The 26981-nt window shown below is 34.4% G+C and overlaps 1 pseudogene; it reads left to right on the forward strand.

The window, feature by feature from the left end:
* Positions 1-9290: 9290 nt before the first annotated feature.
* On the forward strand, positions 9291-10856 carry LOC132360145 (proteasome activator complex subunit 3-like; annotated as a pseudogene).
* Positions 10857-26981: the final 16125 nt, after the last annotated feature.

Consider the following 26981-nt stretch of genomic DNA (forward strand, 5'->3'; position numbering starts at 1 on the left):
TGGAATGTAACATGTGAAAGCAAGGATCTTTTTCTGTTTTAATGTATTTATTTATACATTTTTAAACTAATTTCAATTTTAGATTCCCTGAATACCTGACACACATTAGCTTCTTAACAACTATTGGTTGGATAAATGAATAATTTCCAGATTTAATGTAATTTTTATCTATTAAGGTAGAATTAATAATCTAATGTGAGCCAAATATACCCATTTAAGATAATAAAGGACAATCATTTATATTCTTCACCTGAGTGCTAAATTCAATTGCATGTTTTCTGAAGCTTCCTATTATTATAATCACATATTCTTAATTTTTGAATTGTAATATGATTTCTGGATGGTTGGCAGCTCAAGTTATCATTTTAAATCTTATCAAGAAAAGCCTGAGTAGAGTTGAGTGACCCTCAGTGGAGTCTGGTAGAACTCAGGTTAGCAAGGGTTCCAGATGCTTTATGCTGGTACAAATGCTGTATGAATTTCTTAAGCTTATTCAATTGAGCTACACAGTTCTTGAGGGACCCTTGTTATAACATTTTGATATTCTAACATGTGGTCCCAGAAGCAAAAATTCAATTGCAGGAGCATCTTAAGAAGTTGGGTAGGAGGGTTACTTGAAGTTAGTGATTTTGTGCATATTCATAATTACTGGTTTTATTATTCTGATATTTGGAATTGATGCATATGTTTTACATTAAATAGTATAAGTATATAAAGTACTTTTCAAGGTATCTGTCACGTTATTTGTCTTAAAATATAAGTAGATAGATAGTACTAGATGAAGTTAAAACAGTGCTTTAATTACTTCAGACTAGCTTTATCTGTTTATGTGGACAAGCAAGCCTTAAGATTACCTCTGGGTTTGCTAAGGGTCTTGATTGGAGAGAGAAAGAGAAGTCAGAGAGACAGACAGAGAGACACAGAGACAGAGACAGAGAGTTTGAGAGACACAGAGACAGAGAGTTTGAGTGAAAATGGTTTCCAATATTTATTTCCATGTTCCAACAGATTACCACAGTGCAAGAACACATATGACTAAACTATTACAAGGTGTGCAGTCAAGCCACCAGCTGTAGCTTCTGGGTATCTGGAAAAATTAGAATAGATAAGAGAATGAGAGTGACCCAAGAGAAATGGATTATTCCTACAACCAATCATATATTAAGCAGTTCCCTGAAATGACTAGTTTTCACTTTTTTAAATAATTAATTAATTTATTTATTTTTGGCTGTGTTGGGTCTTCATTGCTGTGGGTGGGCTTTCTCTAGTTGCAGTGAGCGAGGGCTACTCTTCATTGCGGTGTGCAGGCTTCTCCTTGCAGTGGCCTCTCTTGTTGCGGAGCACGGGCTATAGGCGCGCAGGCTTCAGTAGTTGTGGCTCATGGGCTCTAGAGCTCAGGCTCAGTAGTTGTGGCGCACAGGCTCAGCTGCTCCGCGGCACGTGGGATCTCCCCAGACCAGGGCTTGAACCCGTGTTCCCTGCACTGGCAGTCAGATTCTCAACCACTGTGCCACCAGGGAAGCCCTAGTTTTCACTTTTATGTAAGACAAATTTTAATAAGTTAAGAAATGGAGGAAACATCATGGGAGCTCAACCATCTCACTGGATCTTTACCAAAACCTTTGTGGGGGGGCCAGGGGACAGAAACAAAACAATAAAAGTCTATCACACATGGCCTAAGTCTTAAGAAACTCAAATGAAAATTTTTACATTAAAAAATAAGAGACAACCATTCATTTAGTAAAGAAACATTAACAGGGCCACTTGGGAGGTTTCATTACACAAGTCAGAAATATTCCTTAAAAAAATAAACTACTTTAATAAGTTAATTCTGAAAAACTTATTCATTAATTTAAACATGGGTCTGGTGGAAACTGCTCATCTCTCTCAAAAGTTCAACTGTATGCCTCACTTGGGTACCAGAGAACTCACTTTCAGGATTGATCATTGGCATGGCCGCCATGTGCTGCCTGCTATGGGCACGATGTTCAGCAGGGCACTTCCACTGTTCTCCAGGGTGTCTCTGCAGGCTACTTGGGTTTCTGCAAAATCGGGTGGCTTGGTTACAATCACAGGAAGGCTGAAGGACATATCATTTTTGTGACATTGCTTCAGAATCACATGGAATCATTTCTGCTGCACTTTCTTGGTTGACCTAGTTAGAAAATTCTGCCCAGTTTCAAGGGAAGAAGATGTTATCAACCCCTAATGACTCAGGAGTGGTAAAATTCTGGAAATGTGGTGGTTGCCATCTTTGGAAAATCCAAACTTCCACACTTGGCCCCTTTATGATCTACCCACAATATTTCTGACAAAATAAGCTCTTTAGCCTTCAGTGAAAAATGTTAAAAGCTCATGTTTCCACACTTATATTATTCGAGCAATTTTAGATGCTTAAGTTCAACATTGATGAAGTAAGTTTTAATGTTTCAGTTGTTCTGCTAAATTTATTCACAAATATTTATAATTGCTGGCTTATATTTACCACTTTACATAAATCTAGGACATGTTTTCATGCAAGTATGATAATTTTTATTATGCTGAATAAACAATATATTTAATTACTCCTAAAAATTATAAAATTCTTTATCAAACTACAGCATAATTAACCAAACTATTGACAATGATTTTTTACTTCTCTTCCTTTTGACTTTATTTTTTTAACTTCTATACCTTTTAATTTCAAATTGCTCTATTCTAAATTCTATTTAAATTAGAATATTTTTAGAAGTTCATTTTTTGGTTATATTTTAAAGAGATAGAGAATATCAGTTTGTTACAACATAATATCTCTTTCTTAGGCATTTCTTGGACTTTTCTTTGAAAATAAATGAGGAAAATATGGAATTGTTTATAAAAGTGTTTTTCTTTATCTATTTATATTAAGTTAGTGGCAGATTCTGATAGTTTTCCAGATACATAAATATATTTTGATAATTATTCCTAACCATAGTCAGAAAAATTCCAATGAATATTGTGAATATAGTAAAATGAAACATACACAAATCTTCCAATATGTACAGACATTAGAAATCTATCTCAGCACAGATGTTGGCCATCACTATCAATTGACAGATAAATTGTTGGTTTAGGGCTACCTTTTGGCTGAGACAACTAAATGAGGCACCTGAATTCTAGTCTACTGTATAAGATATACATGGTCCTCAAAAGTAAGGTCATATATCAATAAATACAAGTATTAAGAATTATATTGATAACAAAAGCAATCCTTTTCATATATAAAGTCTATTTTTCTGTCACAAACACTATTTTTCTAGTCATTTCTATGTTTACCTCAACATTAGTAATGAAGCAAGTCATGAATATAAGCAGTGATTAGAAAGAAAGCCTAAAATAATTGTCTTAATTCCTTTCATTTTCCAATTAAAACTAATAGGATAATGTATGATGACAGTGCAAGCCAAAAGGAAAGGTGCAATTGTTTTTCTAAATGTATCAGATAAAACTTGTGATCAGGTGAAGACTTTTTACTTGGTTTGCTTCAGTTTTGCCTTTTACTGCTTTCATTTCAGCAACTAAAAGTTTGTGGTTGTCAGCCAAAACAAATTTATCTTCTGTTGAATTTCATTTTATGGAATTTCTAGGATCAGGCTTGGTTTCCAGTGTGCAGAGAAGTGTTTATAATAGAAATATTTAACCTATGAAAGTGTTCTTTGAAATTACAAATTATAGGAAACCGATTAAATTGACCACCATTTGTTGTCTTCCACAAATAATAAATTTTTATCCAATGAAGCTTCAATTGCTTAAATATTTTTGGTAATCTCTCCTCAAAAAATGTTACCCAAATATATGAATAAAGCACGGGAACTTACTGGTATTTTCATATCTCTTGTGGAGAAAATTATTTTTCCTCATTGTTAATTTAATTTTCTAAAAAATTAAATGTATCTTCAATAAATGGAAAACATTGTCCTTGAGATAATGGGACTGTTAAAATTAAAGTAATTGATACATATTTAACCCATTTATAGAAAAATATCCTAAAAAACAATTTCAATATATGTTTTCACCAGTTGATTTTACAAGGTATTTTATACTGACTATTGAAAAATTAGGATATTTAGTTCTCTTGATTTTCTATACTTAATTCAAATGTTAAAAGTAATTTTATCTTTGAGAATAGCTCTCACTTTTCTTCTCTATTTCATCGTTTTGTGTCAACTTTCTCCAGAATGTTTCAAACAATAAAGCATGTAACTTAGCCTAAAATTTATGAAAGTACTCTTTACAAATTATATCACTGATATCCTAAAATTGCTGAGAAAATGTATATTAAACAATTATTTTATTAGAAATTTTAAAAACACATTTTTCTTCTATTTTGTATCTTATTATACAGTTGAATAAAATAGTGTACTATGAAACCCTAATTCAATAACAATTTCTGTTAGCATTTTATGCTAAAAATAAATCCAGATTATTCAAGTATCCATTTGGTATGGTAAGTATTTAAAATTATACCAGATTCTTCTGGTATAATTATACCAGATAACATGCCTTGAAGCTTTCTTAACAGACTATAAATTCTGGAGCCAGCCTACTTGGGTTTAAATCCTTGCTCTACCATTTCCTGTCACCTTAGGAGCAACATTTTACCAGTCTCCTTCAGGTACTATCTGTAAAATGGTGAAAGTGAAAATGGTACATCACTTATGATATTGGCCTGGGAATTAAATATTTTATCTAAATGTTTAGCATATGATCTGTCTTTTAAAAAGTATATATGTTACTTTTTTAATAATTTTTCTGCCCAGGACCATTAGGACCATCTGTTCAGGTGATGCAAATGATTTTAGAGTTGGTCTTATCAAAAATAATTGCTAGCGATGTAAACACTAATTATCTACAAAAATTAATTCTCTCAAAAGCAAATAAAAATGACGTTTAAATTTTCCTTTTCTTAATGTTTGTTCTGTAACTTTCCTATATTAACTTGAAAGAGGAAAAGCATCACTTTATCTCATTGTTTCTGCCTCAAGAGCACTGACTTTAATACAGAAAAATGATACTGATTGCAGATTTTCTAGCGATTCATTTTACTGATTCAGCACACTTATTTGATAATAAGCACATATGTATTTTCTGTTTGCAAATTTTACAGTGCAGTTCTCTAAGTACTCTACGTGAGACATCTCAATATTATAAATGGCTTTTAAGCAAGCACATCAAAGCACAACTGACTTTTTTCCTTGTATTTATTCATTTACTTATCCACTAGAGGGAAATAAAGCACACAATACCTGTCTATGGTGCATTTCAATGGTTGGGTTACTAGACCTTATCAAGACTCTTTACTATCGCATTATTCTAGTAGCTATGTTCTTCTCTCAGACTCAGAGTAAAGCCAAGAGATAATATTCCTTCAATTACATGGTTTTCAGTATGCTAATAACTTTTAATCTCAGCTAGATTGTTGATAACTAAAAAAAGAAAAATTAAATCCAGGGCATAGACTCACTTTACAAATGTCCATTTTGGAAAATGAGGGAGACAACTCATATACTGTACTTTGAAATAGTCTCAATTATTTTAAACTAAAGTAGTTTTATACGATTACTGATTTATATAAATTAGTCTAAAAAGTATGAGAATAATAATAATTTCCAAGTATTTATAATTCTTTATTAATTTATTTAGTCTACACATCGTATTGTGTATTAATTATGTTCAGATGACTCTGCTACCCGAATGCTGTGAAATAGGAGAAAAATAATATTAGCGAAATAATAATAACATAGTTTAGATAAATAAAGGACCAAATTAGTAATAGCTTTTTTTCCTTACTTTTTTGTTTCTTAAAAGGAAAGATTGAAAAGGATTTAGATGATTCAGTGTATACCAGATAAGTCAGGCCTTAAGAAATTACTGTGCTGTCCTCAGTAAAACAAGGTTGCAAAACGTCATGACAATGGGAATGATTAAATCTCTTTTTCAGTTTTGGATGTGTAAGTTTAGAGTAGGACAAAATCAAACAAATGAAAATAATTGGCAAATAAATATACCACACTGGAGTGTATTTTGTAAAATCTATATTCCTTTTATAATATATGTTTATTATTGAAATTTTAAATGACAATATCACTTTTCAAATGACAATATCACTTCCACTTTACCAAATAACTTGACTTTTTGAGTCTTGTAAGAATAATAATTCCTAAATCAATTAGAGGTACTCAAACTTGTTGCTATGCTAATAGCAAATGTACATTTTCCTTTAATAAGTACACATACACTTAGATTTGAAATGTATTAATTCACTGTGTTGCTTCTCTTATCTAATCCACCAGCCCACTAGTTTCAGCTCAAATATATGTGCCCCAAATGGTTTTTCATTTGTATTTGGAGATATATGTTGTTGTCACTTTTGTGTTACAAATGATGTCTTTTATACGAAATTCTATCATCACATAATATTACAAATATGACTTAAAACTGTTAGCAAGGGTTTAATTTTAATCATTTTGTCCATATTGCTATTATCCCCCTGCAGAATTATTGTTACTACAGTTAACAGTATAAGAATATTATTTCCAAAATGCTTCTGCTCATAAGTGTCACTTTGTGTGCTGATTAAAATAATTGTTTTTATAAGATTTCTAATATTTTAATTTTTCATTGTGATGTTTCAAACATAGAAAAAACAGCAGAAATAAATATTACATATACCTATCAGTTCATTATTATGATTAAACACACATTATATTACCTGTAGATGATTTTATTTCTCTTTTAGAAAAAAAAACTTGCAGACATAGACTACAAGTCCACATACTATTCTTTTCCTCTTTCTCATTCCCCAGAGTTAATCAAATTCCTGAAACTGGTGAATATCATTTCCATATTTCTTACTATTCTTTTATTGTGTATGTTTATTATATAATATACACATGACATACAGAATTGCTTTGCTTTGCTTTTCTTCTTGAAATGTTACAAAGCAATGGACTCAAGAAGCTATCTTATGTAGGATTTTATATATCAGTGTTGAAGAAGTGAAATTGGTCAGTACTATTCTGTCCATGTATTCCCTTGTTGGTGTTAGTAAAATAAAACTACACTAAAAATATATATTTGGTTCTGGATAAGATGTATATACACACTATGTGCCCTAATGAATACTGAGAACCCTCATAAGCAAATAGAACAGGCAGTATAGAGGAGAAGATTAGAATCCAAAATACTATCAAAGCTGCAGTGAATCTACTATTTTTTTCTCTTCTGATATCTCATGGTTTGAAACTTAAGCACCAGAATATGCCACTGGGGCACAAACAGAGAGAGCTCAAAGAGAAAGCCTCTAGTTTGGCTCAAGGAGTGTGAAAAGGAACCCCTAACACTCAGAGAGAGTATATAATTTTATCTCTTTTGTTTTCTTTCTTCCATTCTCCTTCGCTCTAGCCCTTAAGCAATCCCATTGTGAGCAGCAGCTGGCAGCAATAAAAGCCTGAAGGAGCCAAAATTCTAATGGAGAGGAGCCTTCTTTTTCCTTCTATGGAACTGTATTTCCAAAAGAATGGGTGGAAATCCATTTGTTTGTTTGGTTGGTTGGTTGGTTTTTTTCTCTGTCCTTGTTTTGCTTGGCTCTGCATGCAGGAGCAGCTTTGGGAGTGCCCAGCAAGGCAGAGTATATAACACACCAGATTTCTGAATAGAGTTCCAGAGACGAACCCAAAGAAACCAGGAAGTACAAGGGACATTGTGGAGAGGAAAGTGCTGAGGAAGGAGGTACACTAAGCTATTTATGACTTTCTGAGCTCATCCTCAAACTCCACATGTGTGCATCTGATCCCATTCAGTACACCAAACACTTTGAGAATTGAACAGAGAGACCATCACCCAGGTCTGGATGTTGACTGGTGCACACATGGAACAGTTCTGAATAGTGCAAAAAGGGTTGGAATCAGAATTGACTTTAAAACAGTAGTCCATGGAAGGCTATCAACGTTTGCCACAGGATTTAATCAAGACCCAGAGTCTCATTGTATAACATTTAATATGTCTAGTGTAAAATTCAGAAATCCTTGGAATTTGAAGAACCAGGAAAATCTCATTTCATATGGAAAAAAAAATCAAGACACACTCATGATGAGACGACACATATATTGGAATTATTTGACAAAGACTTGAAAGAAACTTAATTTCACAAAGCTCCAGAAAACAATTTAAAAGATATTTGAAACCAAAAGGAAAATTTGTTTGAGCAAAGAAATATAAGATACACGTTACTTGGGAAAAAAAAAAAAAAAACCTCACTATATACAGGGACTAATTGGTAGAATAGAGATAACAAAGGAAATAGTCAGTGAAATTGAGGATAAAGATACATTATCCAATCTGAACAACAGAGGGAAAAAAAATTAATGACAGGAGCCTTATGTCATGTAACAAAATATTTATATTATTTGTGTATTTGGAGTATCAGGAGAGGAGATAAAGCAAAGTGTGGAAAACTTTTTGAAAAAAATCACAAACAGAAACTTCCCAAACTTGGTGCCAAGATATAAACTTACCAGTTGAAGAAGCTTAGTGAATCCCAAATAGGGTAAATACAAAGGACTCCATGACCAGACACTACTGAAAATGAAAGATAAAGAAAAAAGTCTTTAAAAAATTCTTAGAGAAAACAAACAAACAGAAAACAACAAAAAACACTGTCTGTAGGGAACAATAATTTCAATGACTGCAGATTTCTCACTAGATACCATGGACTCCAGAGAGTAAGGGTACCACAGTGCTAAGTGCCGAAAGAAAAAAGCTTTAAACACAGTTTCAGTATTCAGGACAAATATTATTTAAGGAAAAGTAAAATAAGAGCTTTCTCAGATGAAGCAAAACTAAAATAACTCATTGCAGCAGAACTGCTCTAAAAAAATTACTTAAAGGAATTTCTTCAAAAAGAGGATGCTATGGGTTGATGTGTCCCCCCCTCCCAAAAAGCGGTATATAGAAGCCCCCAGATTTCTTACAGAGAGAATCAAGTGAAAATGTGGTCATTGGGGTGGGCTGTAATCCAATGTGACTGGTGTCCTTATACAAAGAATTTTGGACACAAAGACAAGGATAGAGGGAAGACAATGTGAAGACCCAGAGAGGCATGGAACAGATGTTTCCTTACAGACCTCAGAAGGAACAAACCCTACCAACAACTTGATCTTGGACATCTAGCAACTAGAACTGTGAAACAGTAAATTTCTGTTTTTGTAGGCCAACCACCAAGTTTATGGTACTTTGTTATGGCAGTCCTAGGAAACTAATACAAAGGGGAAATGATAACAGAAATTTGGAACATCGGAAATGAAGAAAAAAAGCCATTGCTTAAAAATGTTAGGAGTGGCAGGGAGTATAATGACATTCTGAAATGATGGAAAAGAGAGAATTTATTGTCAGCACACCTGCCCTAAATGAATAGCTAAAAGAGGTTCTCTAAAAGAAGGAAACTTGGAACATCAGGAAGGAAGAAAGAACACGGAAATGGCAAATATGTGGGCAAATTCAATTTCCTTCTCAAGTTTTCTATTTGATGGTTGAAGTAAAAATTGGAACACTGATACATGTAAAGGGAGTAATTAAGATAATTATAGAGTGTGATCAGGCAGCAGGCAGCAGGAGAGCAAGTGGGAGGAAGGAACTGGGGGTGGGAATCAGCAAGCTGTGTGTGAGCCGAGCAAGGGCAGCCACCTCCAGGGAGCACTGAGATTCCTCTAGTTCCTCTGACGCTACCCACCATTCAAAGGTTGCTTCTTTCAGAGAGCAGATCACAACTGAGGCAGAAGACTTGGTGGAAAACATTTTCTCAAAAAGTTGTTAGAACTTGACAGTTTTTTTTTTTAAATTTTATTTCTTTCTTTCTTTTTGGCTGTGTTGGGTCTTCGTTTCTGTGCTAGGGCTTTCTCTAGTTGCGGAGAGCGGGGGCCACTCTTCATCGTGGTGCGCGGGCCTCTCACTATCGTGGCCTCTCGTTGCAGAGCACAGGCTCCAGATGCACAGGCTCAGTAGTTGTGGCTCACGGGCCCAGTTGCTCCGTGGCATGTGGGATCTTCCCAGACCAGGGCTCAGACCCGTGTCCCCTGCATTGGCAGGCAGACTCCCAACCACTGCGCCACCAGGGAAGCCCAGAACTTGACAGTTTTTTGAAAGGACCAATCCTAAACATATTTAACCTAACTCAGATCCACTCAGACATGAGTCTGCTGGCCCCTGGCTATTCTTCTCACCAATAGCCACAATGGACTGCAAGATCCCACTTCCAAGAAGCGAAGATTGGGTGAGTGTGAAGAGGCCTTCCAAGGAACCACGGTATTTGTGATGCCCAATGTGATGCTAAAAAGCAACCAGGAGTTAGTGGAGAGTTTTGAGACAGTGAAACCTGAGATCTGGCTGCTGATCCTGAAATGAAGCACCATAAAAATGTGGGTACAACTCCTAATTCCTATGTTAGAAGATGGGAACAACTTTGGGGTGTCCATTCAGGAGAAGACAATTGCAGAACTAAGAATGTTGAGAGCTGCATCTCATCTGCATCAGATTTCTAGATATTATGTTACAAGAGCCAAATCGGTTTCCAAAAAAGCTAAATATCCCCATGTGGAGGACTGTCCTGCACCCTGACAGGTATTGATGAGAAAGAACATAACAGCTTTTAGCTTATCATATCAGAGCTAAAGAATCAATATGTCCTTCTACATGACATGATCTGGAAAAATATCAAAAAGATCAAATGCAGAAACACTGTACAGAGGCCAAGGCCAGGGGACTCTGTGAGTCTGGCTCAAGACCCACATCACCTTAGTTTGTTACATGACTACGGTGATGGGGAAACTGGCTGGAAATAGTAATCACACTTTTCTGTGTTTTTAGTTAGAGTTTAATGAAACTGTCATGTAGTTCTGTGACAGACTTATCTCTTTTTTACAGGTCTTCTATTTCCTTCCCTAATACCTCATAATAAAATAAAATCAATAAACCTGTCCTAATTTCTGGACAACTCCAGGTTTGTGTGCCCAATATGTTAGAACAAGAATACATATGCTTTCTCTCTTCCACTTTTCCTTCCTTTGGGGGAGACAAGCTAATATCTTGGGCTTCGTGTTTTCTTCCTTTCGATGGTTAGTTGGTTAGGAACTGAGGGAACTAGAAGAAAAGGCTAGGTATTTTTTAGAAATTGGAGTCAAGTGGATCAACTTCTCTCTTCCTGAGGAAAGATTAGTGTCTCTGGCCGCTGTGGGACGTTGGGTCCTGCCTGCCACAGTTGCCCTGATGATGACTTAGGGTTTCGCATCTACATACATTCCACTTTGAACCTGAACCTGAACCTGATCATGACAAAAAACACCTTGGACCTTCAGCCAAATCCCTAGCTCCTGCAGATGTTTTTATAGCTAGGATTTTTACATACACATATATCCGTAATACACCTACACAGAGTCATGCACACACATGCCTTCCTACTCTGTTACCTGTCACCTGCACCCCCCTGCCCTGGTAAATTGGAGTGGGGGGTGTCTGCAGCTGTGAAGGTCAGCTGCTGCCGTTGTTGCTGCTCCTTCTGGGCTTTCTTTCTGGAATTTTACTTCTAGGGAAAGCAGTCACTTGTGTGCATACGTGTAAATGCCCACACGGGCATGTACATATTGTGTGTATACAGAAATCTGTCAGGCAAGTCAAAACCATAGAAAAGTTGCCTCTATATCTCAAATCTTCCGGAGATATCACTTGTTACAACTTTTGTACTAACCCATAACGCCCCCAGTTTTTTATTCTACCACTACTGGAGAGTCAATATCTGCTGTCAATCTGCTGGTGACTATCTCAGTGTCTATTTCTGACTTTTATTCTTTCCTTGTCTCGTCTTCCAACCCCCAATTATATTTCCACCTGGATGCATCTTTTTTTTACTCCCAGTATGATGTAGATAAAGAGTTAAGATGCTGTTTTCCCATGAAGAGTACTCAGTAACAAAGCAATTGCATTTTAGTTGTGCCCCTACCCACTCTCCAGACCCCTTCCAGCTAAAACCCTTCCCTCCTCCTACCATGTGTCTCTCAATTTCTTTTTTGTTTGTTGGATTGTTCCACTGCCCCTCCTCCTCACCCTACCACCTTTGGATTGTAACGTAAAATTATTTTACCATGTCAAGAAATTATCAAAATTACAGGTACTTTTACCTCTTTCTTAAAAAAAAAAAAATTATATTATAAAGCAAAATAAACCAAAACAAGCAGCAAGATGGCAATAAAAATGTAAGTGCAGAAATAAATGAAACAGATGCAGAAAAACAACAAGGAAAATTAAAACGCTACTTTTTGAAAAGATCAATAAAATTAATAAACCTCAAATATTGACAAAGAAGTAGAGAAAAGACACAAATTACCAGTGTCAGGAATGGAACCAAATGGGATATCACTAAAGAGCTTGTAGATATCAAAAGGATAATAAGGGAACACTAGAAACAATTTGATACTCATAACTTTAGCTTTTGGTGTAGTAGACCAATTCCTTGGAAAGCACAATCTTCCACAACTCATCTAATATGAAATAATAATTTTGGTAGCTTTATAACTATTATGGAAATTGAATTCATTCATTTAAAACTCCCCCAAATAAATCTCTGGGCCCATGTGTTTTCACTGAAGAATTCTACCAAATTTATAAAGAAGAATGAATATTGATTCTAGACAATTTCTTCCACAAAATAGGAGGGAAACATTTCAACTCATTTTATGAGGCCATCATTACCCTGATACCAAAATCAGAGAAATTGCAAAAATAGGAAACTATAGACCAATATCCCTCATGAATGTAGATGCAAAAATTAACAAAATATTTGCAAATATAATTCAGCAATATATTAAAAGAAATATATACCATGACCAAATTTATTTATTCCATGGATACTAGGCTGGTTCATTATTTGAAGATCACTAAACTCCACCATATTAATAGGCTAAAAAAGAAAAGTCACAAGAGCATATAATTTTATTCAGAAAATTCAATACCCATTCATGATAATAACTGAGCAGATTTAGAGGGAGGATTCTGATTTGATAAAAGGCTTATACAAGCAAACCTCATTTTATTGTGCTTCACGATATTGCATTTTTTACAAACTGAAGGTTTGTGGCAACCTTGCATCCAGCAAGTTATTGGTGCCATTTTCCCAACATTTTCATGTCTCTGTGTCACATTTTGGTAATTCTTGAAGAATTAGACGTGGAGCCTGAAGTTGTGACTGAATTGCTGCAATCTCATGATAAAACTTTAACGGATGAGGAGTTTCTTCTTAGGGATGAACAAAGAAAGTGGTTTCTTGAGCAGGAATCTACTCGTGGTGAAGATGCTGTGAAGATTGTTGAAATGACCACAAAGGATTTAGAATATTACTTAAACTTAGTTGATAAAGCAGCAGCAGAGTTTGAGAGGATTGACTCTGATTTTGAAAGAAGTTCAACTATGGGTAAAATGTTATCAAATATCTCCAAGCTATGCCTGTATTAAAACAGTACAGCAAGTATCATACCTAAAAATTAGTAGTTTTCCCCTTGAGGTTGGGAACATGGCAAAAGAATTTCTGTTCTCCACATTCCTTTTCAGCATAGTACTGCAATTTCTAGCCAATGGAATAAGGCAAAAAGGAATGACTGAGTGAATGAAATAAAAGGTAAGCAGATTAGAAAGGAAGAAAAGAAACTTATTTACAGACAACATAATTTTCCATGGAGAAAATACCAAGAAAACTAAGAAACAAGAACAACAACAACAGCAAAAAGAACTTCTAGAACTAAGTGAGTTCAGTATGGTCACAGATACAAAATAAACAAACAATCTATTGTATTTCTACATAGGAGCAGTGAACTCTTGGACAAAAAATAAAAAGGTTACAACACCATTTACAGTTGTTCTAAAAATGAAATACTTAGATGTAAATCTAACAAAACATGTAAAGGACTAGTATGCTTAAAACTACAAAATCATAACTAAAGAAATAAAAGATTTAAGGAAATTATGCTGTGTTTAAATAGAACATACAGTGTTCATGGATTGAAAGATTCAACAAAGTAAAGATACAATTCTATCCAAATTGATATATAGATTTAATTCAATTCCTATAAAAAATCCTAGAAGATTCATTATAGAGATAGGCATGATGTCCTAAAATTTATGTGGAAAGGCAAAGGAAATGGAAACTTAAAATAGCTGAAACAATTTTTAAAAAGAAGAAAATGAATGGATCAGCATACCTAGAATTAAGGTTTACTATATAACTGCGGTTATCAGTTGCCATTGGCAGAATATTGCCAGAATTGATCAATGGAACAGAATAGAGACTCTAGAAATAACCCCCCACAAATATCTGCAAATGAATAGAGAAGGAGCAAAATCAACTCAATGATGGAAGGATAGACTTCAACAAATTGTGCTGGAGCAATAAGATTCCCATAGTCCCCCCTGCCCTCCAAAAGTCTTAACTTAATGTCACATTTGGTACAAAAATTAGCTCATAACACAATACTATGCAAAATACAATACTATAAAAACAAAAACTATAAAGCTTTTGGGAAAAAAATAGGTGATAATCGTCAGTACCTAAGAAGGGTACGTTAAGCATTCTTAGACTTAACAATAGAACAGGATCCATAAAAGAAACTATATATATATAAATCATACTTAATAAAAATTAAAAATTTTGCCCTGTGAAAGATTTAGTTAAGAGGATGAAAAGACAAGTTCTGACTGGGAAAGAACATTTGCAAGCCACTCATCAGACAAAGTAGTAGTACCCAAAATATATAAATATATAAAAGAACTCTCAATCTTATAAGAAAAAGGACAAAAGACATAAACTGACATTTCACTGAAAAGGCTAGTTAGGTAGGAAAATCTAATCTAGTAGGAAAATAAGCATATGAAAAACCATTCAATATATTCAGCCATTAGGGAAATGCAAATTAAACTGTTATGAGTTATAAATACATGTTTATTAGAATACCTATAATCAAAAGTAATGACAACACTAAAGGCTGGCAAGGATGTGGAGAAACTGGATTGCTCACACGTTGCTGGAAGGAATATAAAATGGTTCAGTGGCTCTGTAAAGCAGATTGACAATTTCTTAAAAACCTAAACAAACAATTACCATCTGAACCAGCTATTGCACTCCTGGGCATTTATCCCAGAGAAATGAAAATTTATGTTCACACTAACACCTGGGGATGGATGTTTGTTCAAAGCAGCTTTGTTTGTAATAGCCAAACCAGGAAACAACACAAATGTCACTTACGGGTGAATGGTTAAACAAACTGGGGTATATACCTATCATGGAATACTACTCAATGATAAAAAGGAGTAAAAATGATAGCAACACCTTGAATGAATCTCCAGAATATCATGTTGCATGAAAAAAACCCAATCCCCAAATGTTACATGCTTTATGACTCCTTTTATGTTACATTATCACAACTTTATTATTATGTAACAGATGGAGAAGATTAGTGGTTGTCAGGGGACAAGAACAAGGATACAAGCAGTAGGTGTAGTTATAAAAGGACATGAGAGATTCTTGCAGTAATAGAATTGTTCTATATCTTGACTATATCAATGCACATATTCTGGTTGTGATATACTATAGTTTTGCAAGATATTACCATAAGGATATTAGGTAAAGTGTACACAGGGTGTCTCTGTACTACTTCTTGCAATTTCTTGTGAATCTATAATTATCTCAAATAAAAATTGTTAAAAATAATAATTTTGCTCACTATACTCAACAAAATAAAAGTCAGGTTTAGAATTTCAGTGGAGAAATGGAAACTGAAACATGACAGATTTAAAAAATAGAAATTGTAGACCTGAAAAAAAAAACAATAAGTAATATTAACAAGTAAGTTGATAGGTTTAACAACATAACAGACAGAGATGATGAGAGAATTAGTAAGAGGTTGAGTAAAATAGCCAAAGTGACACTTGGAGAAATCACAGGATAGAAAAGACAGATGTGCAAATAGGAAGTAAAGAAGACAGAGTAAGAAATCCTCACATATATTTAACTGGAACACTAGAGGAACTTGTAAGGAATAATGGAGCAGAAGTAATATTAGAAATGCTGATGAATAAAAAAAATCTCCAAATCTGATAAAATATATCAAGCTACAGACTTAAAGCTCTTTACATTGAAAGATGGAATAATAAAAAGTCATCTACATTATAAGAGATCATAGTTTAACAAAAAGACAGAGAAAAAATCTCAAAACAGCTACAAGAAAAAAGAAAGTTTACATTCAAAGAAGTCATGATTAGAACTGATCATTTTGTTTCTCAACAGAAACAATTCAAATAACTATAAAAAATGAACCAAAACCTATCAATAGTAAGTAAATGTATTAAGAATGAAATTTAAATTGTCATTTTCAGACTTATTAAAAATAAGGGAATTGCTACCAGCACACCTGCAGCAAAAAGAAATTCTGTCGATATGCCAGACAGAAGAAGAATAATTTATGCTAGAGGACTAGAGATACAGGAAGTATTGATATTTAAAAGCAAGAACAATTTCAAGTATGTGAGTAAATCCCTACATTAATTTAAATTTAAATGTGTAACATAATGATTTTATGTAACAATATAGTAATATTTATAATTATAAAATCATTATTTTGGTAGATATACAAATACATGCTACTACTTATATAGTTGAATTATGTCCTCTCAAAATTCATGCATTGAAGTCCTAACCCCCAGTTCCTCAGGAGTGACCTTATTTGGAAATAGGATTGCTGTGGATGCAATTAATAAAGATGAGGTTATACTGGAGTTAGATGGGCCCATAATCTAATATGACTAGTGTCCTTATAATTAGAATGTCATGTGAAGATGAAGGCACAGATTGGGGTGATGCAGCAGAAACCAAGGAGCACCAAAGATTGCCAGCAAACCACTAGAAGCTATGAGAGAGACATGTTTGAGCTGACATCTCACTTCAACTACTCTTGTTTTTTTCCCTCGGGACACTTCTGCATCTCTCAGAGTTCCTCAGGATGCACACAGATGCAACTCAGAAGTGTGAGAATTTAACACCCCAGGGAAAACCCTCAAGTTTTGGGAAGACTGGTGGACTGAACAGCTGAGTAAAATGCTCCCACCTCCTATCCTTTAGGTTGAGAATGATGGCAGGCATTTGGATTCTTGTCCGGTATTCCTAATGGAATCAAGCACTGTTGCCCAGAGCAACAATTTTGGTAATGTAAACCTAAATTGGCTTTTCCTCTTCTGTATCTTCAAATAAACTACCACTCTATAAGTCCTTGGCACAGGTTTTGCATTTGTCGAAACCTAAGATAAGTCAATACTAGAGTCTGTAGATCTTTCTTTTGTTCTTGAAGAAATTCTGCAAAATACACAGCATACCCTTAACTTCAGGAAGTGCTAGTTCAACAAAGACCCTCTCTGCACACAAGTGGAAAATACCTAACACTGCTAGCTTTGATATAACAACATTCTTTGAAATTGAACTACTTATAAAGCTACCTTTGGAAGGACAAATTTTTCTTATGAGGTAACAAACGTGATTGTAATTAAATGCGTGCACCAAAAAGAATATTGCGGCTACATGTATATGGATAACACAATATGATTTACAAATCTTTAAAACTAGAATCCTAAGATCATCAGTAAAGTGTCCACCTAACTTGGTAATTTTATACCAGAAAAAAAAAATCTATGTTTAAATTCATATCAATATAGAATATTGTGTAGGTGATTTTCCCCAACCTTCGCTGCAACGTTCCCAAATAGGTATTATTCCCATCTTATAGGTGATATAATGGCCTCAAAGACATTCAGTAATTTTCCTGGCAAGTGGCAAAGCCATGAGTTTGTCACTGTTCTCACAGTCTCAAACTGTACACTCTTTCAGCTATGCATGGTCTTACAAATAAACCTCTGTATCTGTATTGCAACCTTGGCTTCCATTCCCTGTGGTCCAGGTCTCTTTCAGGACTGAAGATTTCTCAGCTCATTTACTGGTAGTAGTGTTCTCCTCCATTTACTTAGGGATTTATTTAGGTTTTATTTTTTCTCCTATAACCAATAACTCCAGCTGTGAATCTCCACTCTTCTGTATTTTCCATATCTGTGCACTACTCAGTAGGTTTGAAACCTCAGTGTTGACAAGTTGAATATCATCACTTTTGCATCTCAGGAGAGCCTTTGGTGTTCAGCTCCTTGAAGCTGTTTAGTGCAACCACCCACTGCCTCTCTGCATGAGATGTTTGTTGTAATGGGCTGATTCTGTTCTCCTCTTCACCAGCTTAGTTCACTGAGAGAAGATCATATAAAGCTGTAATTATGAGAATACATGCAAATGGGTTTGTTGATAAATCTTTGAGGAGAAAAACTGAAATGAACCTTTAAAAAGAAAAAAAAATCTGCTAGAAGCTTAGCAAATGGATTTAAAACAACTAAAAATTGAGGGTTTTTTTTTTTAAAAAAACCTCCTTGGGCTTCCCTGGTGGCGCAGTGGTTGAGAATCTGCCTGCCAATGCAGGGGACACGGGTTCGAGCCCTGTTCTGGGAAGATCCCACATGCCACGGAGCAACTAAGCCCGTGAGCCACAACTACTGAGCCTGCGCGTCTGGAGCCTGTGCTCCGCAACAAGAGAGGCCGCAATAGTGAGAGGCCCGCGCACCGCGATGAAGAGTGGTCCCCGCTCGCCGCAACTGGAGAAAGCCCTCGCACAGAAACGAAGACCCAACACAGCCAAAAATAAATAAATAAATAAATAAATTTATTAAAAAAACAAAAACAAAAACCTCCTTATTCAAGAAACTAAAAAGAAATGAAAACCTGTCAACAGACATCCTGGACACCCTAAAAAATGGCAGGTCACTCTGATCTCAATGGGAGATGACCTAATGATTAATTAGGTGTAATCTTATAATTTGTATCTAAACATAACTACTGTAATTCAAATGTAAGTGTTAAGAAACTGGCTTGGATTATTTAAGTGACTAACAGATTTCTAAAACAGCATCTGATTGACATTTGAAAATAAGTTATGATTAGGAGTCCAATAGTTGTTAAAGATGGTAAGGAAGGCTTCATTCAAGAAGGGACTACCCCACTGAGGCTTTGCAGTAGAGGAGAGGCATTTGGGCTCCACTCTGACCACAGCAAAAAAAGTGGGGATTTAGAGCCAAAAGCAAGGGGGGGATGAGTGGATAGACACTAACTAATGGGAAACATGAAGATGTTTCTAGCCAGATTCTGGCTAAACAGACCTAACAGATTTCTTGCTGAAGGCAGGTCAGGATTTTCAGATATTACCTGGGGTTGGCGAGGTGAGGAATTTGATCAGATATGGAGAGTAGTCAGATATCAAAGATGAGGGTTCTGGCTAAACCGACTAAGTAGGAATCTTGGGAATGCAAAGATTGACATGGAAGTTCAAATGTGGAAGCCTAGTGGAGAACATGGCGTAGAGGAGACTGGCTGAAGTTCGGTCAGAAAGAGAGTCTTTGTGATACTTTACAATGGACTTCCTGCTAACCTCCGTTAGCTACAATATTATCATTACATTTGTGATTTGTAATAACATTATACTATCTTTTATGTGTTTAGAAATACAAAATGCTAGAGTAGGAAGGAAACAAAGTATGACTAAACACAATCTTTTAATTATATATAATGAAAATTATAGTGCAGGAATATGATAGAGGCAAAGTCAGACTATAGATTTTTGGCATAACTAAGTTTCTTGGTTTCAGTTTATATTCTTTTTGTTATGTAATACTGAGATATGAACCCACAATTTTAATGTTCAAGAGCTTTTTCCCTTTTAGCAAAAGAATATTACATATTCTTAAATGAAATTGCTCAATAACTGCATCCAAATGGAATAACATTGACTTCATTTATAATTTATCAGTTTCTCAAAAAATAAATGTGGAAGCCTATTAACAATGTTTTATATCTAGGTAGTTCTACTTTCGTGAATTTCTTTGTTTGATTCTAGTTATGTGAATCATTTCCTTTTCATGAAGTTTTAGGTATACATGATTAATATTAGCTGATATTTGACAAAGTCATACTGCCTTTTCATAAAAAGATTCCACCAACATCAGATGTGTGAACCTTGTTCCTCTGAAGTGTGATGGTAAATCAACTATGATGGCAGTGGCCATTTTGAAATAAAATTGTGGAGGTTCTTTTTGAATAACAACCACCATTGACTTACATCTTCTACTTATGGCCAAGAAAATATAATGATATAATTGTGAATTTACCCTTATATAGATTTTCCAGGTTCACTTGAATGCAAAACAGTACATATTAAGAATATTCATATTCTTGTTCAGGAAGAAAGGAGGAAGGGAGGGAGGGAGGAAGGGGAAAGAAGGGATGGGAAGTAAATATTATATTTTTGAAAAGTGATAGCTAATTCCCTTACACTGTATATTTCTTGTATGCAGTAATGCTGTACTTATTATAAAGAAGTCTCAGAAGATACTTATTTCTCCTCCTCAAAGCCAAGTGAAATGAAATGAGTTAGAATTAAAGAAAAGTGGAAAATATGATGATTTGGGGATTCTGTATAGGTTTTTATGATGCTGGTGAAAGCTATTACCCTTTATCAAATGCCTGATATGTTTAAGGTACATCACATACATTGCTTATTACATTCAAACACATTCTCTTCCTATGTTTTCCCTTTCCAATCACTTTATATTGAGGTAATTAGTGTCTTTTTCCTTGTCTGTCATTCATATTTCTTCTTTTGAGGAAAGACATAAAGAGATTAATGAAAAAGAAGAAAAATCTTTTAGTTTCACTTCTACTATTAGATAACGTATGCTTGTTAGTGAAGGAAAGGTTCTATACTTAAATTTTTATTTCTTTTTTTTAAATTAATTAATTTCTTATTTTTGGCTGCATTGGGTCTTTGTTGCTGTGAGCAGGCTTTCTCTAGTTGCAGCGAATGGTAGATACTCTTCGATGTGGTGTGCGGGCTTCTAGTTGTGGTGGCTTCTCTTGTTGCAGAGCACGGGCTCTAGGTGTGTGAGCTTCAGTAGCTGTGGCACACAGGCTCAGTAGTTGTGGTGCATGGGCTTAGTTGCTCCGCAGCATGTGGGATCTTCCTGGATCAGGGATCGAACCCGTGTCCCCTGCATTGGCAGGTGGATTCTTAACCACTGCGCCTCCAGGGAAGTCCCTAAATTTTTATTTCTTACCTTCATGTTTAATGTCTTTTTCTATTTACAGATTTCTTTAATGTATTTATCCCCTTGTCCCTGGCAGTCTCAACTTGATCTTGTCTCCTTTGCTCTATGAGTGGAGTTGTGTCAGGTGCAAGTCATCAAGGCCCTTTGTCCTTGTCACCTTTTCTTTCAATGTCATAAGAATTGACAGCATGTCCCTGATACCACCTCCCTGTGCATGTTCACAATACAGGTGTCACATTCCTGAGTGACACCTCTGAAAATTGCTTATTTTGAAAAACAAGAAAGGTTTTGACTTATGGAAAGTACAGTGATTTTTCTTTTTTTTTTTACTTGCTGTCTGAGCCAACTAAATGTCCTACAAGTGTCTGCAGAATTCAACTTCCTGGTAGTTATAACTGGGTTTAAGTAACCTAAACAGAATCTGTATGCTTACTTATCAGCTGGAGAAGAGGCCAAGTGATTAACTGAATCTAGTAGTATGTTACAAATGCTTAAGTTAACAAAGTTCAGTGCATGTTTTAATCACTTTACTAGCATTCCTTCATTTAACCATTAAAAATGCACTATGAAATAAGTAAAATTGTTATACCCGTTTGTTTCATGGGAGAAGAAACTGAGGCACAGAGAAATTAACTAACTTCTCTAAGCTCATACAGCTAACCAATTGTGGATGCATTCTAAGGCAGGTCTTTCTGACTCTAAAATTTGCATTCTTAACACCATGCTTTCTACTCCCTTTTGGGAAAAATACATTACCTTTTTCTTTCCTCTGGCAGATGAATCTTTGTGGTTAATGATAATCAGTCTCTCTGTGTAAGATAACAGCGTAATTAGTTTGTGTTTTGTAAGATTTTCACTGTGACCTCTTAGTTTTGTCTTTAAAAGGAGAGCAGGAGAAAATGTCACATAAAATCTTGGCGATTATTTTCAAAGCTATTGGAAAACAAAGGCTAGAAAACAAAGGCTGAAAATATACTCAGAATAAGGCTGAGAAAGAGAACTGAGTGAAAATTAATTAGTTTCTAGGTCACTTCAGTATTCCTGACAACATGGAAACGTATGATTTTACAGATCTTAGACTTTATTTTATAATTCATAACTGATCTAAACATTTACATAATTATGTTGACTTTTTTTCTGACTTATTTAAGGACTGAAGGAGTCTTCTCACTGTGTATGGCAAGTTAATATTTTGAAATGTTTCAAAATGTTTCAAAATAAGACTGATGGAGCATAGGAGCCCTTAAAACACCTGCATGTGTGCTAAGACAACAGATTTGTGAATTCTATTAACAGTCATAATAATTAAAACAGAAGTTTATATAAAATCATTCATTTGCTTAAAAAGTCTCTAGGTGGCAGTTACTATTAGCCTGATCTTACGAACAAGTATATTGAGGTTTAGACTGATGCGACTTGTGTTTTAGTTAGATAAAAATAAGCAGCAATTTGGAATGCAGAAAAGCTGAAGGCAGAACCTATGTTCCTAGCAATTTACTTACCTTATGCATCTTTTACTGATGTGAGGACAAAAATATCTTATCTGTTGGTATGATTAGTGTTTGAGGACAGAGTCCATGAACTATAGTCACTATTACTGTGGTATGGACTAAATATCAAACAGTTGTTAAATGTATCTATTTAAATTGTGAATATATTAATGAATAAATAATTGAATTAATAAATGTACTTAGATATTTTTGCTCAATCTCAGAATATCTGTTGGAGTTTGTCTCATTTTTGTATATCAATGTATCCAATATGGTGAAGATTTGTTTTTTCATTTATTTTTAACGCTTGTCCTAGTTGAGTAATTAACAGCTTTAAAGTAATATTTGCTTTGGTCTTCTGAAGATATTAGAAATGATTAATTTTTCTCCCTATTTAATCAGCTCATTAAGATGATTGTATATTAACCAACAATATAATCAACAAAAACAAAAGGTAAGCTAGGAGTAGAATAATGCCAGATATAATACTTTTGAGAAAAGGTGAGGAAAGTAGACAGACTGGTTTTTCTACTAATAGTTTGATAAAATATTAAAAGAGTGATAGCTAATATCAATACTTATATAAACTTGTCTTCTAATATCTATCGATAGATATTGCTAACACCCTTCAATTCTTTCTGTGGGAGTCGAACAACTTTAGAAGGCTGTCCCTTAGTATGACAGCTCATTAGTTTGAGGGAGCTGCTGAGAGAAATGAATGTTCTGCACCACCAGATTTTATGTAAATTAATTTAGATATATTTTCTCTCCTTATTCTCTATCTGGGAGGAGTATCCATAGAAAAGCTCTTAAACTATGAGTTTTCTTATATAGCAAAATAAAAATAAAATATATTAATTACAGTTTCTCAGCATCTGTCAATGACTTTATTGCAGTGCTGTCTCCATTTTTTATAAATAAAATTTCCATTTAAAATTCATTCTTAAAACCTAGAAGTCAGTTAACAGAACAACAATCTCTACGATTATTCTGTAACAAATGATGGGTCACTGATCACAGTCTAATCTAACTGTGGTAAGAAATGAAGACATATTCTTGTTACATTTTAATTGAAAGTCCCCTCCTTTCTTCTTTAGCCTATATCCTATATATGAGTTAATCTGAGCAAATTGAAGAACAATTTTGCATTTTGTTAGATTAGATCAAAGAGCACTACTTGAGGATGATCAAAAATGTACTGTGTGGAATTGAAATTGCAAGTTATTCCTCAAAGGAAGTCCTGAGTATCAAGTCTCAATGATTTATTCTGTACGTATTTGTAGTTTCAAACCACACTTAGTGTTCTCTTAGAATAGCATTCTAAATAAAATAGTTAATCTCAAAGGCAATTTGTGATAATGAATAAATATTCAAGCTTAATTTATTTTGATAGATTTGGTAGAGCTCAAATAGGGGATTTAATCTCTTGTTACACTAGAGGGCTAAATTATTTGACATGCAAATACATACTTTGAATTAAAATTTAAAGGGTTTATACAGCATTGAGTTTTTTGAAAAGTAAAGTGGAAATTCTGGATTAGAAGTCTAAGACTTTATTTTTTTTTTCTATGACATAAATTAAAAATTGCTTTCAAATAATACATCTTTGAAATATTTTTCAAAGTCTTCTAGAGAACAAAAACAGCAAATATTTCCAGCTTGTTTATGATTCCAGCTACCAAAAAAAGAAAGGAATTGGTATCAAAAAAGACAAAATACATGATGAGAAGGCAACTAGAAGAGCATTTTTCTCATAGATCTAGATGTGACCATTTTAAAGCAAATATTGCCAATTCAAATGCAGCATTTACTGAACAGTGTACTACACCATGACAAAGTGGTTTTATTGAAGACTGCCTGAATATTAGAAAATATGTAAATATAATTACCATAATACCAGAAAAATCATGTCATGCAATCATTTCTCTAAGATGTGAATTCACCACTATCTCTCCTATACATTCAATGTAATTCCAATAAAAATTCCAACAAAGTTTTACATGAAAACTGTTAGGTTGATTTTCAAATTTACATGGAAGATTAAAGGGCTAAAGAAGTTCACATACTATTTTCAGAAAAAGAAGAATATGAAGGGTGGAATTATCCTACCCGTTATGAAACATTATTATAAAGACATTGTAAATAAGATGTTGTAATACTATTTTTTCTTTTAGTGGGGGTTCAGTCCACTGAAATGTAAAAAAAAAAACAAAAGTAGAGCTGAGATATATATGGACCTTTGTTTTGATATCTGCTGGATTTCACACAGAGCTTTGGGTCAAGGAAGAATGAGCCAACTTTACTAAGGTATACTTAATATACAAAAAGTTACACATATTTAATATATACATTTTTATGAGGTTGTACATATATGTACACCTGTGATACCATCACAACAAAAAAGATAATAAACATATACATCACCTCCAAAAGAGTCCCTTTGCTATTTTGTCTTTTCTTTCTTTTTTTTCTTTTCTTCTGTGTGCGTGTATGTGTGTGTGTGTGTGTGTGTGTGTGTGTGTGTGTGTGTGTGTGTGGTGGCGGGGGGGGAGATGAGGGGCAGGTAAGAACATTGAGTATGAGAGCTATCCTCTTAAGTTTTTAAGGGCACAACACCATATTGTTAACTGTAGGAACTGCAACTCAGTAGCAAAAAAAGAACCTGATTAGAAAATGGGCAAACGACTTGATGAGACATTTTGCTAAAGAATATATACAAACAGCCAACAGGTACATGAAAGGTGTTCAGCATCTCTAATCAGAGAAATGCAAATCAAAACCACAATATGATAGATGTATTTGTTTTTATAGAGCAAAAATTTCAGGCTCAGTGACGTTCATGATTTTCAACATGACACACATGACAGAGCGATGGCTAAGATCTAAGACTCCCAAGAGGGTAAAGGGAAATGGTGAGGAAATAGTGTTTTTTGAGCTCCTTAAAGTTGCAGCTGCCTCAAGAGTGTGGTGGTTAATCTTTCCTTGATACCCATAGTAGTGGAAGGAGGCAGTGATTTCTAGAACAAAAGTGCTGGTGTGTGAAGAATCATTCTCATTCTTTCTTTTCTGATTTTTGTCACTAACTCCCAGTGGCTTAACTGACTCATTAAACAATTAGAAAGGAAGCCTGAGCAATGCCACATTGTAGAAGTAAACCTTCCAGGATGCAGAGTAAAGCAGGGATTGGACCTAGAAGAGTGGTAGAAAAATGGGAAAAGCAACACATCTATTTTAACTACACAATCCCAAGGAAATCATGACTCCAAGCATCCCACTTACCCTGTCCTTCCTTTAATTTGGCTCATTAAAGTTTTCATTGCTGTCTTTAGTTTTATATCCCCCCAGAGGAAAAAGGATCCTGACTGATGTATCCCAAGTGCCTAGAGTATTGCCTGGCATGTAGTGGGCATTCAGTAAATATTTGTTAAATGAATAAACAACATAAAATATTTCTCCATTTAAATTGCTCATTATTTATAAAACATTCTGCAAGTTATAAAAAAATTAATTTCAAGCAGGCTAAATCCTTGATATAATGAACTATATCCTAATTGATATACTATTATGAGAAAATATAAGTTTAATTCAACTATTTTTTTTTTTTGCAAATCTATGATATGTGCTCAACCCAGTTATAATTTCCAAAGTACCTCATTTAGCCCTTCCATAGCTTTGTGAAGTATGCTTTATTATTTCCATTTATCTAGAGAATGTTGTATCTAAGAACTCATAATGATTAAATAACCAGTCCAAAACACATAGCTGATATAACAGAGACTGGATTTAAAATTGTTAATGTTTTTCCTCTTTTTATTTTTCCAAACCCAGGTTAGATATCACCTCCTCCTAGAATCCATTTCTGACCAATATTCAATTATGGTAATCAACTCCTTGGTACTATCTCTAATTCTTATACATATAACCTTTACTATTTAATATATGGTAGACCCAGGCAGAAATCTTGTTTAAGCAATAGTTTCTAAAGGGTACTTCTTTAGTGGTTGTGGCCAAAGTAGGCCCTAGAAACTTAGCTGTTTTGTGGGGGCAGGCAATAGTGATTACAGATAACCTAACTGTAATAATGTCTGTCTGGATTTTTACAAATAATAATGAGCAAACCATGTATACATTTGTAAATGTATGATTTGCTACCAATTGTGTGTAAATATTTGCAATAAATTATAAAGAAATATAGGTTTGATATAGATTTCTACTCTCTTCATCATGTATCTGATGAAAATTCTTGGGCAAAGA

The sequence above is a fragment of the Balaenoptera ricei genome, chromosome 2, assembly GCF_028023285.1.
Source record: "Balaenoptera ricei isolate mBalRic1 chromosome 2, mBalRic1.hap2, whole genome shotgun sequence".
In the NCBI taxonomy this organism is placed as follows: domain Eukaryota; kingdom Metazoa; phylum Chordata; class Mammalia; order Artiodactyla; family Balaenopteridae; genus Balaenoptera; species Balaenoptera ricei.